Source organism: Kogia breviceps, chromosome X (assembly GCF_026419965.1).
Source record: "Kogia breviceps isolate mKogBre1 chromosome X, mKogBre1 haplotype 1, whole genome shotgun sequence".
NCBI lineage: Eukaryota > Metazoa > Chordata > Mammalia > Artiodactyla > Physeteridae > Kogia > Kogia breviceps.
In genome coordinates, this window is record NC_081330.1 from 124,416,795 (window position 1) to 124,433,035 (window position 16,241).

The 16,241-nt window shown below is 44.6% G+C and overlaps 1 pseudogene; it reads right to left on the reverse strand.

Moving 5' to 3' along the window:
- Positions 1-12,255: 12,255 nt before the first annotated feature.
- Positions 12,256-13,859, reverse strand: LOC131748233 (aldo-keto reductase family 1 member B10 pseudogene; annotated as a pseudogene).
- Positions 13,860-16,241: the final 2,382 nt, after the last annotated feature.

A 16,241-nucleotide genomic window follows, 5' to 3' on the forward strand; every position in this document is an offset into this window, starting at 1 on the left:
TGTCCATTGGAACCTATTTAATATAATAAAGGCCATTTACAACAAACCCACAGCCAACGTAATACTCAACGGTAAAAAGCTGAACGCCTTCCCACTAAATTCAGGAACAAGAAAAGGCTGCCCACTCTCACCACTTCTATTTAACATAGTATTGGAAGCCCTAGCCACAGCAGCCAGACAAGAAAAAGAAATAAAATTATCCAAATTGGAAGGGAAGAAGTAAAACTGTCACCTTTTACAGATGACGTGATACTTTATATAGAGAACCCGAAAGTCTCCACCTCAAAACTATTAGAACTAATAAATGAATTCAGCAAGGTAGCAGGATACGTGATTAATATACAGAAATCTGTTGCATTTCTATACACTAATAATGAAATATCAGAAAGAAAGTAAAAAACAATCCTCATTAAAATCATATAAAAAAATAAAATATCTAGGAATAAACTTAACCAAAGAGGTGCAAGACCTACACTCTTAAAATGTTAAAACATTGATGAAGAAAACTCAAGATGATCCCAAGAAATGGAAGGATATCCCATGCTCTTGGAATGAAAAATTAACATTATTAAAATGGACATACTACCGAAAGCAATCTATAGATTTAATGCAATCCCTATCAAAATACCCATGACATTTTTGACAGAACTAGAATAATCCTAAAATTTATATGGAACCACAAAAGACCCTGAATTGCCAAAGCAATCTTGAGAAAAGAGAATAAGGTGTAAACCTTCCAAGACTTCAGACAATACTATAAAGCTACAGTAATCAATGGGTTTCCCTGGTGGCGCAGTGATTGAGAGTCCACCTGCCGATGCAGGGACACGGGTTCGTACCCCGGTCCGGGAAGATCCCACATGCCGCGGCGCGGCTGGGTCCGTGAGCCACGGCCGCTGAGCCTGCGCATCCGGAGCCTGTGCTCCGCAATGGGAGAGGCCACACAGTGAGAGGCAGCTACAGTAATCAAAACAGCGTGGTGGGACTTCCCTGGTGGCACAGTGGTTAAGAATCCACCTGCCAATGGAGGGGACACGGGTTCGAGCCCTGGTCCAGGAAGATCCCACAGGCCACGGAGCAACTAAGTCCGCGTGCTACAACTACTGAGCCTACGCTCTAGAGCCCATGAGCCACAACTACTGAGCCCATGTGCTGCAACTACTGAAGCCCATGCACCTAGAGCCCTTGCTCCGCAACAAGAGAAGACACCACAATGAGGAGCCTGCACACCACAAGGAAGAGTAGCCCCCACTCGCTGCAAATAGAGAAAGCCCACATGCAGCAACGAAGACCCAACATAGCCAAAAATAAATTAATTAATTAAAAAAAAAAAAAAACAGCATGGTATTGGCACAAAAACAGACACATATATTAATGGAACAGAATGGAGAGCCCAGAAATAAACCCACGTACCTACAGTCAATCTACATCAAAGGAGGCAATAATATACAATGGAGAAAAGACAGTCTATTCAATAAGCAGTGCCAGGAAAACTGGACAGCTCCATGTAAAAGAATGAAATTAGAACATTTCCTCACACCATACACAAAAATAAACTCAAAATGATTTAAAGACTTAAATGTAAGACCTGAAACCATAAAACTTCTAGAAGAAAACATAGGCAGTAAGCTCTTTGATACGAGTCTTAGTAGTATGTCTTTGGATACATCTCTTCAGGCAAGGGAAACAAAAGCAAAAATAGACAAATGGGACTACATCAAACTAAAACGCTTTTGCACAGCAAAGCAAACAATACACAAAACGAAAAGGCAACCTACTGAATAGGAGAAAATATTTTCAAACAATATATCTGATAAAGTGTTAATGTCGAAAATATTCAAAGAACCCATACAACTCAACATCAAAAAAACAAACAACCCGATTAAAAAAATGGGCAGAGGATCTGAAAAAGCATTTTTCAAAGGAAGACATACAGATGGCCAACAGGTACAGGAAAAGATGCTCAACATCACTAATCATCAAAGAAATGGGAATCAAATCACAATGAGGTATCACCTCACACTGTCAAAATGACTATTATCAAAAAGACAACAAATAACAAGTGTTGGCAAAGATGGGCAGAAAAGGGCATGCTTGTGCACTGTTGGTGGGAATGTAAATTGGTGCAGCCACTATGGAAAACAGTATGGAGATTCCTCAAAAAATTAAAAATAGAACTACCATATGATCCAGCAATTCCACTCCTGGCTATTTACCCAAAGAAAACAAAAACACTAATTAGAAAAGATATATACACCCCCTATGTTCATTGCAGCATTATTTACAATAGCCAAGACATGTAAGCAACCCAAATGCCCATCAACAGACAAATGGATAAAGAAGATATGGTATATACATAAAATGGAATATTACTCAGCCATAAAAAAAATGAAATCTCGCCATTTGCAACAACATGGATGGACCTAGAAGGTGTTATGCTAAGGGAAATAAGTCAGACAGAGAAAGACAAAAACTGTACGATTTTACTTACATGTGGAATCTAAAAAACAAGACAAATGAACAAACATAACAAAACAGAAACAGACTTATAGATACAGAGAATAGACAGGTTGTTGCCATATGGGAGGGGAGTGAGGGGAGGAGAGAAATAGGTGTGGGAGATAAGAGGTAGAAACTCCAGTTGCAAAATAAAGGAGTCACAGGTATGAAATGTACAGTGTGGGGAATATAGTCAATAATTAAGCAATATCTTTGCATGGTGACAGATGGTAACTAGTTTTCTCATTGGTGATCATTTTGAAATGTATAGATATAAATCGAATTACTATGTTGTGTAACAGGAACTAACAGTGTTATACGTCAACTCTAGTTCAAAAACAAATGAACTCACACATAGAAAAAGAGATCAGATTTGTGGTTACCAGAGGTGCGGGGCTGGGGAAGTGGATGAAGGCAGTCAAAAGGTACAAACTTCCAGATGTAAGACACATAAGTAGTAGGGATGTAATGTACAACATGATAAATATAATTACCACGGCTGTATGTTATATATGAAAGTTAAGAGAGTACATCCTAAGAGTTCTCATCACAAGCGAAAAACTTTTTTCTATTTCTTTAATTCTGTATCTATACGAGACGATGGGTGTTCACTAAGCTTACTGTGACAATCATTCCATGATGTATGTAAGTCAGATCATTATGCTGTACACCTTAAACTTACAGAGTGCTACATGTCAATTATACCTCAATAAAACTGGAAGAATAAAAATATTAGGACCACCTACGTTGACTGGGGAGGGCTATTAAAAAATTAAGCGGCAAGATGGGAGTAGATTGATTTGTCATCAGAGAAGCTAAGAAACAACAAAGACAACATGGCTAGCAGTTATTCTTATGACCTTCCAGGTGTGTTGTTTTTTTTTTTTCCAAATACCACCAAGCAATTAACTCAGTTTTCTGAAGACACTGATTGCGAGTCCCAAAATTCAACTACTTCTGACTCCATCTACCCAGAGACAGCATCAGATCCCACAGACTAAGGGTTCAGTCCTACAAGACCACACCTCCCCCTCCTGACTTCAGAGGCCAATCACAAGTCCATGTTGTCACCTGTGCTTCTGACCAACGCCCTCCTTGTGTTCAACTACTTTGCTAGAGCGGCTCACAGAACTCAGAGAAACATTTTACTTACTAGATCACTGGTTGATTATAAAAGGATGTAAAGTCAGGAACAGCCAGAGGGAAGGGGCGCAGAGGGCAGGTATGGGGAAAGGGCACGGAGGTTCCGAGCACCCTCCTCTCCCCAAATCTCCATGTGTCCACCAACCTGGAAGCTCTCTGAACCCTGTCCTGGAGGCTCTGTTACGAAGGCACACGATTGATTAAATCACTGACCATTGGTGATTGAAAATCTCCACTCCCACTCCCTCTCCCCTCCCCAGAGGTCTGGTAGACTCAGAGGACTGAAAATTTCAGAGGACTGAAAATTCCAACCCTCTCTAAAGGTTGGTTCTCCTGGCAACCAGCCCCCCAGCCGGAGGGGCTTTCCAAAACCTACCTCATTAACACAACAAAAGACACCTTGATGGCTCTCTTTACTTGGGAAATTCCAACGGTTTTAGGAGTTCTGTGCCAGGAAGGAGACAAAGACCAAATACATCTATTTCTTATCATAAATCTCAATATCATACTACCATTTTACCCTTGTGGGCAAAGTCAAGGCAATTGTGTAGATAAACGAGTCTTGCTCTAAATTCTTTGGAGGTGGGTGGGGAGGGCTGGGGTTTGTCTTACAGGGTGACCGACTCGGCTCAGTTTGTCTGGGACTTTTCGGTTTAGCACTGCAAGTCCTCCGTCCTAGGAGGACCTTCAGTTCAGTGCAAACTGGGATGGTTGGTCACCCTAGGTTTGAGTTACCGAGAAAAGCTACTACGCTGTGTATAATCATATTAAGTTCTCAATTATCTTCACGCCTCAGCAAGGCTGCAGTGCCCATGGCTCACAGATACTGCTGGGGGTGCTGAGGCGGGAGGCGCAGGGCTAACAGGAATAACAAAGGTAACATTTGTGGAGAGCACTAGAGACTGAGTCCTGAGCTAAATCCTTTACCTGAATTAACTAACTTCACCCTCATTCCTCGCAGCCACCCTAAGAGGTAGATACTGCGGTTAGCTCCAGTTTATGCATGAGGAGTTGAGACACAGCGGTTAAGTGACTTGTCCAAGGTTTCACTGCAAATCAATGGCAGAGCCAGGGTTCTGATCAGGATATTGGGATTGGATTAAGTTGGAGGGGCCTGTGGGGTGTCTTAACGGGCAGCTAGAGATGCAAGTTGCAGGCTGACAAGAAAGGTCAGAGCTAGGGCTCATGATGTCAGAGGGATTTTTTTTTGGGGGGGGGGGGGTGCACCGGGTCTTAGTTGTGGCACGAGGGATATTCACTGTGGCATGCTGGATCTTTCAGTTACAGCATGTGGACTCACAGCTGCGGTATGCGAGCTTCTTAGTTGCTGCATGCATGTGGGATCTAGTTCCCCAACAAGGGATCAAACGCGGGGCCCCCTGCATTGGGAGCATGGAACCTTGCCCACTGGACCACCAGGGAAGTCCCGGGTTTTTTTTTTAAATGAAGTATAGTGGCCTCCCTGGTGACGCAGTGATTAAGAATCCACCTGCCAATGTAGGGGACACGGGTTCGAGCCCTGGCCTGGGAAGATCCCACATGCCGTGAAGCAACTAAGTTCGTGAGTCACAACTACTGAGCCTGCAAGCCACAACTACTGAAGCCCACGCTCCTAGAGCCCGTGCTCCGCAACAAGAGAAGCCACCGCGGTGAGAAGCCCGCGCACCGCAACGAAGAGTAGCCCTCGCTCGCCACAACCAGAGGAAGCCCGCGTGCAGCAACAAAGACCCAACTCAGCCAAAAATGAATAAATAAAATAAATTTATAATCGAAGTATAGTTGATTTACAATATTATATTAATTTCAGGTGTGCAACAGTGATTTACAATTTTTAAAGGTTATACGCCATTTATAGTTATTATGAAATATCAGCTATATTCCCTGTGCTGTACAATATAAGCTTGTAGCTTATTTCATACATAGTAGCTTGTCCCTCTTAATCCCTTACCGCTATCTTGCCCCTCCCCGCTTCCCTCACCCCACTGGTAACCACTAGTTTGTTCTCTATACCTGTGAGTTGGTTTACATTTTGTTATAGTCACTAGTTTTTTTGTTGTTGTTGTTGTTGTTTAGATTCTACATGTAAGTGCTATCATATGGTATTTGTCTTTCTCTGCCTGACTTATCTCACTAAGCATAATACCCTCCAAGTCCATCCTGGTCATCACAAATGGCAACATTTCATTATTTTTTATGGCTGAGTAGTATTCCTCTGTGTGTGTGTGTGTGTGTGTGTGTGTGTGTGTGTGTGTGTATCACATCTTCCTTATCCATTTATCTCCCGATAGACACTTAGGTTGCTTCCATATCTTGCCAATTATAAATAATGCTGCTATGAACACTGGATGTGAGAGTGGTTTTCACAGAATGGTCATGTCTAGGAGGGCAAGAAAGGAGTAGTGAAGAAAACTCAGTAGGAAAGACCAGGGAGGAAAAGAAGGTAAACATGAAAGAGAGACTTTCAAGAAAGTAGTCAACCATGTCAACAGATTCAATGAGATCAAGGATGATGAGAAAAAGGCCATTGAATTTGGCAGGCAGGCCCCTGGAGGCTTTCTAGTACAATTCCAGGGGCTCAGGGAGTGGAATCCAGCTTTGGGCAGGTTACGGCTGGTCCTCCATCCTGCCTGTCCATTAGAACCATCTGCAAAACTTTACCAAAAATATGCGTTAGACCCTAGGACTTACCTCCAGGGATTCTGATTAACTCGGTGGGAGGTATATCCCTGGCTTCCAGATGTCAGTGTTTTTCTAAAAGCCCCTGAGGCGACTCTAAGGTACTAAAGTACCACTGAGTTAAATAAGGGCAGTGGGTTGGGAAGAAGCGAAGGTAAAGTTGCAGGTAACTCAGTGAATAAATTTAAAAGAAGGCGACAGTAGCAACCGCTCACTATGAGCTCCTACTGTGGACCAAACTCTAAGCCCCTGGCGAACACTTTCGCTTTTGGCCGACGGAACAGCCTGTAATGTAGGGACACTTATCATCTCCATTTTTCCCATCAGGAAACTGAGGCCTACAGACAACCAGGGACTTGCCCAAGTAAGCAGAGAAATCAGGATCAAACCCTGGCAGCTTGGTCAATACAAATTATTTTCCAGGTTATCAGAGAGAGGAGCATATGTATGGTCAGGAGGGAAGAACTTCCTGCCACCAATTTGCCATTCACTGTGACTTGCGTTATTAACTTCCTCTTTACAGATTTACCTTTTTTCTCCAAAGAGATTATACCCCTACACTTTCCTCTGTACCTTCTTTCCTCCCAACTGCCCAAGAACAGGCGACATCTACAAACACACGTGACGACCTTCAGAGAGGAAGCCACTCCTCCGGGAACATAATACTAGTGCTGACGGAAGTGGAATCCCGCGTGACAGCGTGAAGGGGTTTCCAGGATTCCTCACTAATGTCTGGCGGCCCCAAGGAGACGTGAACGTTCTGCAAAGAGTTCTTTGGGGATCTGAAACAACTGACAACTCCTCCCCCTCTGCTCAACGTGCCATCTCGGCTGTCTGACTCCTGAGGGCAACTGTCCCTTGGGAGGGTACAACGAAGATTGGGTCCCCATAAGTAGACCCTAAGACGAGATTTATCCATAAGTGTTACTAGGGCAAGTCAATGGATAGGTAGGAAGAACGACCAGGAGAAGTCGCACAGGCAAGGATGCGATATTGGGCAAAGTTCCACTCCAGGAGAGCTCTGGAGGGAGTAAGTGTCGTTTCTTAGAGTTGCCCCAGGCAGTGTGCAGAGGAGCCGGGGTATTTATACCTTCTCATTCATCAGCCTTGGGTTCAGGGCTAGTCTTGGGGAATATATAAATTCCCACGTGCGGTTCAAGTGGGTTCAGGCAGCTGGAGGCTGCTCTGCCTACGAATGCATGCAGGTGCTGGCTATTGAGAGGAACACACACTGGAGGCACCGTGCCCCCAAATGTAAGGGGTGCCAAGGGCATGTGGGTGCAGCACTGTCAGTGTCCACCACCAGGTGGGAAGGGGACAATCACTTGTCCATGACGGGGCCAGACAGGCATGAGAGGGGCAGTAGTTTCCTGTAGGATCTGAAAGTCAGGAGGCAAGGGCGACAGATGAGCAGGAAGACTGAAGCTTGTTCCGCAAGGGAAAGAGACAAGCAGCGACCAGAACAGATCGGGGAACCACACAGACCTCTTGCACCCCTCTCAACTCCACTGCACTGGAAAGGGGACCTGGCAAGACTGGATTCCACATTCAGTGGGGGCTGAAGGCTTTGGTAATTGGAAAAGGAAGTTATCCCTGAACCCTGGAGGATCTGGACACAACTGGGCTACAGAAACGTGTGTACACATCCTCCAGGGGGCGAACCGCAGCACCCTCTCGTCTCACCGTGCCCGCCCCATATTCCAGAACATACGTCACCTCACACCACGGCGTTGGAGGAGGGCTCTGCAGCCCGGCTTTCTGCCCGCGTGGGCTTCCCGTGGTGGCAGTCACACCCCGCCCTCTGAGGACGTACATTACGCCAGAGAGGTTCTGTTTATCACCCGTGGGCTCAGCTGGGCTGCTGTTTGCGCCTAGGCACAGAGGAACAGACTCACAGATCCCGAGCTGGATGTTCCATGAGTGTCCCGCCCCCATGCCTCTCCCTGGCAACTCCCCTGAGAGAAAGCGGCTATCCACGCCCCGTCTCGTCACCGCTGGCTTAGGGCGAGGCCCTCCTCTAGTCTAGGATTATACGGAGGTAATCCTGAAGGACGCTTTTTGCTCAGGACCACCGCTCGACTCCTCTGCTGCAGGGCCAAAGCGGCCAGGGATGGTACATAAATGAATGGGCGTGGCTGTGTGCCCATCAGACTTTATTTATGGACCTTGAAATTTCAATTTCACGTGATTTTTCTGTGTCAGGAAGTATTCTTCTTTTGATTGCTTTTCAACCATTTAAAAATGTAAAAGCCACTCTTAGCTCCTAGAATGTACAGGAACAGGCTGTGGACAGGCCCACGGACAATAGTTGGCTGAGCCCTGCTCTAGAAGGAAGAGCAGTGAGCCCCACCCAATTATATTTACACACTCCTTATGTCTGCCAGGGCACATTCCCCCGCCTTAGCGGGCCAGCCTTGATGTGTGATCTGAAAACTCCATTTTGTACTCAACTCAAGTTTCTCTTTCCCCAAGTCAGAGGTGGTAAGAGATCAACTCGCCTTGGAAATGGTGGGACCCAACTAGTCCCTGTTTCCTGGAATTTTAAATTTAAAAACAATTAAATGGCAAACTCATGGAAGATATTTCCCCCAAAATTAATGAAGCCATGCCAAATAAACACCTTTTTAATTGTTTCAAAGAGAACCGGAACACAAAAATATTTGGAAACTGAAACTTAACTGAATAAGCAAGCATGTCATTCGGTCTGAGTTTTTGGAGAAAGAAGAAGATATGGGAAACATCAAAACCATTTAAACATTCATCTTGTGGAAGGTCCTCACAGACAGAACAGTAGTTGATTCAAAGTAACAGTTGTAAACATTTAACTGGGTGTTAAACATTTTGGGTATGAGGGCCTCATCGGAGATCATAGGCAATGTTTTATTTCCTGTCAAGATGTCTTTCCCACTATAAATCCAGAAGACATGGCTGTCATTTTAGTAAACACTCTGTCCTTAGTGTATAAAAAAAGGAAAGTCACAAATGACACCCATCTAGAGATGATCATACTGAGTGAAGTACGTCAGAGAAAGACAAATATCATATGATATCACTTATATGCGGAATCTAAAATAAGAACACAAATGAACTTATTTACAAAACAGAAACAGACTCACAGACATAGAAAACAAACTTACAGTTACCAAAGGGGAAAGAGGGGAGGAATAAATTAGAAGTTTGGGGTTAGCAGATACAAATTACTATATACAAAATAGATACACAAGGTCCTACCGTATAACACAGGGAACTATACTCTGTATTTTGTAATAACACATATATAATGACTCAATCACTTTGCTCTCTACCTGAAACTAACACATTGTAAATCAACTATATTTCAATAAAAATTTTTAAAAAGTAATATTTAAAACCAGAAAAAAAAACCCAAATGACACACGTGTTCAGTGAGTTGTGTATGACACACAAAAAATATAGCTAAAGACTTTGTAAATGTCAACCTCTGGGTACTGTAAACGTTGACATTCAAAATCAATCATTTAAGCGGCGGAAAGAAGCCAAGGAGCCTTTGGGGTTTAAGTTGCGAGAAAGAATATATATCTGGCGGGAAGCACACTGGCAGGAAGGTTATGGTTCCAGACCATAGAGAGTTTAAAGTTTTTTGTGTTTTTTTTTTTTAAGAGAGTTTGTAGTTGGCTGAGACAGGACTGCTGTTTTAAATAAAATATGCGTTTTGATAGCACCCCATACTTTGCATGTTATAAAGATGCTATTTTGTGTCAAGAGCTGTAGAGCTGAGGATTTTTTTCCTGCATTTTACTTCTGGAGAGGCACAGGACAGACCATTTCATCCTGAAGTCTAAGCGACAACAATGGTTCTAAGAAGGCCACAGCAAGGTGTCCTGTTCGTTCCTAGAATTGTAATCCAGGGACTATATATAATCCATAGGTATGGAGAGCCTGGACCTCGTTGGAAAAATGAAGGCTTTAGGATTCTAGCAGTAGCAACTGAGGGACAAAGGTCAGAGAAGAAAAAAAAAAAAAGAAACCAAGATTTGACAACCAAATGCATATAAATAATAAGAGGGCAGGAACAAAAGTTAAAAGACAATCTTAAGGTTTTCATCTGGGAACCTCCCACTGCTAGAAAGCAAGTAGTTAAAAAAAAGGCATCACATTTGTAGGAGAAAGAAATAAGAGGAACTTATTCAAAGAGTGATGTCCGGGACTTCCCTGGTGGTCCAGTGGTTAAGACTTTGCCTTCCAATGCAGGGGGTGTGGGTTCAATCCCTGGTCAGGGAGCTAAGATCCCACATGCCTCACAGCCCGAAAACCAAGACATAAAACAGAAGCAATACTGTAACAAATTCAATAAAGACTTCAAAAATGGTCCACCTCAACACAAAACAAAACCAAAAAGTGATGCCCTATGTACATCTGGAAGCATGGAACTAGGGTTTAGATAAAAAGTTGGGACTGATCCACATTAAAAGATAGGTATCCACAATCTTAGAGCATTCTTCAAATGAATAAATTAATAAATAAATTAATGAATAAAGATTAATTTTCTTTGTAGGCATTTGGGAAGAGACTCTGAACTACCATTTACAAACAAAAGATTGAGATTTACTGATTCGCAATAGCCTGTCCTCTGAAGTTGTCATAACGGTGTTGAAAATGTTCAACAGAACGATAATTCCTGGCAATATGTAACCTCATTGGCAAGAAATCCCTTTGAAGAACAGTGGCATTTACTGTATTTCAAAGAGTGAGAGGCAGCCCTGGCCCTTGAGAGAGACATGACACAGACATGGTCCCTCTGTGTACCGATGTGGAGTCCTGGTGAACCCAGGCAGACCCCAATGGAACACTGAGCTATAAGGACGCACACCGGCTGTGCCTTAGGAACTTGGCTTCGTGCATTCAGGCCTCAGCAAAGACTGTGAAGGTCAAGGTCAGCGCTGGCAGGGGGTCAAGTGAAGGTCTCCAGACATAACTGGAGAGTGGTGAAGAGCGAAGTTGAGAAAAGCAAATTCTCCCTGTTGTCAGGTCAATAACTGTTCTTTTTAAAACCCTCCTGTGGCTTCACATCTCACTTAGAAGAAAATGCAAACCACCCCCCCCCAAGACGCCCAGCACGCTCCAGTCCCCACATCCTCTCCTACGTTCTGCCCTCACTCACCCCGTGCAGGCCCCGCTGGCCTTGCCCTTGTTCAATCCAATCACAGGAAGCTCTCCTTTGCTGTTCCCACTGTCTGGACCACACCCTGTCCTGATCTTTACACGGCTGGGTCCTTCTCATGAGTCAGGTCTCAGCTAAAACGTCCCGTGCTTAGAGAAGTCTTCCTGATGGCCACATCTGAGGTTGTATCGAGGGCTCTCAATCTGCACTGTGCACATGGATCTCCTGGGGAGCCTGCTACAAGGCAGGCTTGGACTCGGTGGTTTGGAGGGGAGGACAGAGCGGGGGTCGTGGGGGAAAGGCACTGAGATTCAGCATTTCTAACAAGATCCCAGGAGACGGCAGCACCACCCCCTCAATCTCCGTCACACTAGCTGCTTCATTTTTGTCATGATGCTTCACATTTTGAAATTACTTATCTGTTTGTGTAATGGATTCTTCATTGGTGGGTTGACCTATTTGTCTACTAGTAAGTAAATTCCATAAGAGCAGGGATTTTTTTTTTTTGCACCGTTATTCTTTATTCTTTTAATCTTTATATTCTCAGTGTTAGCAGAGTTCCCTGGCGATCAAATCAAATAAGTGAAAAATACTGTAATTTGCGTATGCGAATCCTATCTCCTTGTGAAAATGTGCTCCCGGTACACAACACTGCCTAGATTCTGGCCTACAGCAGGGCCAGTCTCAATATGATCTCAGATTAGCTTGGCTAAAATAGGACTCTGGTGGAGGGAGTTAAGACTTCAGTGGAGTGAACGGAGAACACCTGCCGGGCAATCGAATCAGGAGATTCAGCTTCAATATTCTGCATTGAAGGGATAATCCTCTAAATGAGACAGAGGGTTCACGGTGCAGGCCCTCTAGTTTCTGCTGAAGCTGCGTATGACCACCGTCTCTTCGTCATTCAATCTGAAAGTCAAGGCCTACGATTTCTCAACAATGCATGTTGCAGTCACAGACTTGGGGATTACAACCACATTCCGTTGGATACAGAACCTGATGAGAACCTGGCCTGTAGTTTTTGTGCTTTGCAGCAATCTCAATCTCGAGATCCTCCAGTAGGGAAGGGTCCTGTGGGTTGGCCCAAGGTTTCACTGGAGAGCCTGGAGGACTGTATGGTGTGACAGTTATGCCCTTGGAGTGTCAGTACTGGCTCCATTTCTCCTGCATGAGGTACAAGTGACAATCTGGTTACTCACTGCTTTGTATTTCGTTTCGGGCTTGTTCAATAGTTTTTCTGGTTACGCAACAAGGCCTGTATAGCACAGAGAACAATATTCAGTACCCTATAATAAGCCATAATGGAAAAGGATATTTGTAAAAAAGAATGTATATATATGTATAACTGAATCACTTTGCTGTACAGCAGAACTTAATAGTATTGTAAATCAACTATACTGCACTTTAAAAATTTAAATTAAAGCAAATTAAATACAGGGTATTTTGATCTGGAGGTCGCTGAAGTTGGAGATTCCAATGGCTTTCACCAACGCCCTCAATCCACCAGCTCCTCCATGGCCTCCTGGGCAAGAATGTGATTTCACTGGAGAGGACACTGCCTTTATTGTCTTTGGAGAAAAGTCATCCCGAGGCTATAATCCCAGTGATTAAGATAAATGTCCAGATGGTCCAGCTTCAGATCCTTGAGGGTCTTCTGGCAGGTTTCCTTCACTAGGTTCTTTCAAAGAAGAGGGGCCATGACTTGTCAATGATGAGGAGGTCCTCCTTCTTCACACCCTTCTTTCGGATGCTTTCCGCCATCTCATTCTCCTTCCGACAGACACAGGCACGATGTGGTGATATCTGCATCAGTGGCCTCCTTCACAGGTTCCTTGACTTTGCCTGGGGGAGACCTTCAGGTGCCCAGACCCACAATGGACATCTTGGCTTTGGTACTGAGTACCACGAAGAGGGCCACGGCCAGTGCAGAAACGGTTCTGAGCAAGCAGAGAGGTACCTTGTGCCCTGCTTAAGGGGACTGGCCTTCAAGCAGGGACTTTGTCCAGAATGTTTACTTTCGTATTCCCAGCACTTAACACAGAACCTGGCATGTCACAGATGCTCCATAAGTACAGTAGGATAAATGATGTTGTTCCAGATGCTGGCCTCTTACCACTTCAGCGACTGCTCCTTTATACAATAAGATCCAGACTGGAAGTGATAGAGGGCAGCGCTGCCCTAGTGCCACTCCAAGAAGTACCAGTTACTGATCTAAACTGAGACAGAAAGCTTATACCAAAATGTAAATCTCACATGGCACTCAGCAGAGTGTTTCGTCAGGATGACTTGTTTTTTGTTTTCATAGAAAAAGACTTTATTGATGGAGGAAATTGCCTTCCCTTCTGGCACAGGCTCATCTCATAAAACAGTGTCTGAACTGGCACCTGTGGGCAGGTTGCATTGTGACCAGCACAGACACAGAGGTTAAACAACTTAATATATACATTTTATATATTATTTTCTATTTTCCAACTTCAGAAAACTCACAGGTAAGAGAAATACACACTTTAAGACATAATTTACAAAATTTTGTGTCAAGGCCTATAATAAAGAGTTGTGGGAGAGAGAACAGAATTGTGGGAGTGACAAGGAATTGTGGGAGAGAATGGAAAACTGTGAGAGAGAGCTGTGGCAGAAAACAGAACTTTATTTTATTTTATTTTATTTTATTTTATTTATTTATTTTTTTTTTTCTTTTTGTGGTACGCGGGCCTCTCACTGTTGTGGCCTCTCCCGTTGTGGAGCACAGGCTCCGGATGCACAGGCTCAGCGGCCATGGCTCACGGGCCCAGCTGCTCCGCGGTATGTGGGATCTTCCCAGACTGGGGCATGAACCCGTGTCCCCTGCATCGGCAGGCGGACTCTCAACCACTGAGCCACCAGGGAAGCCCCAGAAAACAGAACTTTAAAAGAGAATGGAGAATCGACAGAGAAAAAGAAGGGTGAGAATAAATGAAGACTACTGAGAGAAAACAAAATCGTGAGAGAAAAATGGAGAATTGTGTGGGAGAATGGGAAATCCTAAGAGAATAGAGCATTTTAGGCTAGGGGACTGTAGAAGAGATATGGAATTGTGGAAGAAAATGGAGACTGCAGGAACTCTGTGGAACTGTGGAAAAAACAGGGAATTGTGAGAGAGCTGGGAACTGTGAGAAAGAATGAAAAACTGAGAGAGGACAGACAATTGGGAAAGAGCACAGAGAAGTGTCCGACAGAAAAAAAAGTGGGAGAGAAAACACAGAATTGTGGGAGAATGGGAAATTTTGAGAGAAACAGTGACCTGTGGGAGAGAATGAGGACTTGAGGGAGCAAGTGGGGGATTGTGGGGGGCCACACAGAATTGGGGGGGGGCTGTGGGGAGATTGTGGGAGAGAATGCAGAACCGAGGGAGCAAACAGGGAATTGTGGGAGCTATGGTGACATGGCGGGAGGCTGCAGGGGATTGTGGGGGAACAGTGATGAGTGGGGGAGGGGGAGGCATGGAATTATGGGGAAAACAGGGAATTGTGGGAGCTATGGTGACGTGGGGGGAGGCTACAGGGGATTGTGGGGAACAGTGATGAGTGGGGGAGGCAAGGCATGGAATTGTGGGGAAAGCAGCGAATTGTGGGGGCTGCCTCAGATTGGGCAAGAGAATGAGGAATTACAGGAGAAACAATGACAGGGCAGTGAGTGGAGAGTGGGGGAAAAGAGAATTATAGAAGAGTAAAAAGAATCATGAAGAGGGCTTCCCTGGTGGCCCAGTGGTCGGGAATCCACCTGCCAGTGCAGGGGACACAGGTTCGAGCCCTAGTCCGGGAAGATCCCACATGCCGCGGAGCCACTAAGCCCATGTGCCACAACTGCTGAACCTGCGCTCTAGAGCCCACGAGCCGCGACTACTGAGCCCGCGTGCTGCAACTACTGAAGCCCACGTGCCTAGAGCCTGTGCTCCGCAACAAGAGAAGCCACTGCAATGAGAAGCCCGCACACCGCAACGAAGAGTAGCCCCCGCTTGCCACATCTAGAGAAAGCCCATGTGCAGCAACGAAGACCCAATGTAGCCAAAACTAAATAAATAAATTAATTAATTTTTTATAAAAGAATCATAGAGAGATAGAGAATTGTAGGAAATTGGGAGAGGGTATGGAGAATTGTGGAAAGACAGGATTGTGGGAGAGCAGACAACTGTGAGAGACAGGGGAATGGGAATTATGGGAGAGAATGGAGAAATGGGGGAAACACAGGGAAATATGAGAGAATGCAAGTTGAGGAAGAGAAGAGAATTGAGGGAACAGATGGGAACTGTGGAAGAAAACAATTGTGAGAGAATGTAGAACTGTGAGAGACAATGAAAACGTAAAACGTAAAACTGTAAGGCCAAACGAGAAATTGTACGAAAATATGGCAACTGTGGGAGAGGCGGGGAAGTGCGGGAGGGTATGGAGGGTCGTGGGAGACAATGATGGGGGAGAAGAGCAGATAAAGTGTACATTTGCGAGGGAGAAGAGACAACTAGGGAGAGGCTGAGAATCGTGGGAAAGAACTGCAATTGTGGCAGAGACTGGAGAATTGTAGAAGAGAATGAAGCGTTGAGAGAGACAAGGAATTGTGAAAGCTGGAGAAATACAAGAGGAGCACTGATAAAAAAGATGAAGAACTGTAGATTTGGAAAGGTGACTCACTTTACCAGGACCAACCCTAAATTCAGTTAGCAACTCAGAAAGAGTCGCTGATTTTGACTCTGCTAACACCCCAGGTCTGACAGCAGCAGTTCCTACTACAGTACCATGGATTAGCAACC